Here is a 614-nt window from a genome sequence, read left to right as displayed (position 1 = left end):
GAAACGAGTCCTGGCATACCGCAGAACGGAGGAAACGGCCTTGTGTTTGACCAGCCACGGTCGAAACGGGATCCTGTTCATCGAGAGGGGTCTGGCATACCGCCAAACGGAGGAAACGGACTTCTGTTGGACCTCCTACGGTCGAAGCGGGGTCCTATTGATCGGGAAGGGTGTGGCATACCGCAAAACGGAGGAAACAGACTTGTGTTGGAGTGCTACGTTCAAAACGAGGGTCCTGTTCATCGGGAGGGGTGTGGCGTACCACAAAACGGGACTCCATGAGATACTGTTCATCTCCACCATCGACCTCCTCCAGCCTCCACGGGCTACTGTTCATCCACTGTCGACCTCCTCCAACTTCCACCTGCGACTGTTCATCCACGGGTCCTATTCATCCAGCCTCCACCATGCGCTACTCCACAGGCTACTGTTCAACGAGCCGTCTCCACGGGGTCCTGTTCAACCACCCCTCCACGGGCTACTGTTCATCTAGCCCTCCACCGGCTACTGTTAACCAGCCCTCCACGGGGTCGTCCTGTTCATCTAGCCCACCACGGGGTCCTGTTCATCTAGCCCCAACCGGCTCGATCGGGGTCCTGTTCATCCAGACACAA

The sequence above is a fragment of the Triticum dicoccoides genome, chromosome 6B (assembly GCF_002162155.2).
Source record: "Triticum dicoccoides isolate Atlit2015 ecotype Zavitan chromosome 6B, WEW_v2.0, whole genome shotgun sequence".
In the NCBI taxonomy this organism is placed as follows: Eukaryota; Viridiplantae; Streptophyta; class Magnoliopsida; order Poales; family Poaceae; genus Triticum; species Triticum dicoccoides.
This window is presented reverse-complemented; position numbering follows the sequence as displayed.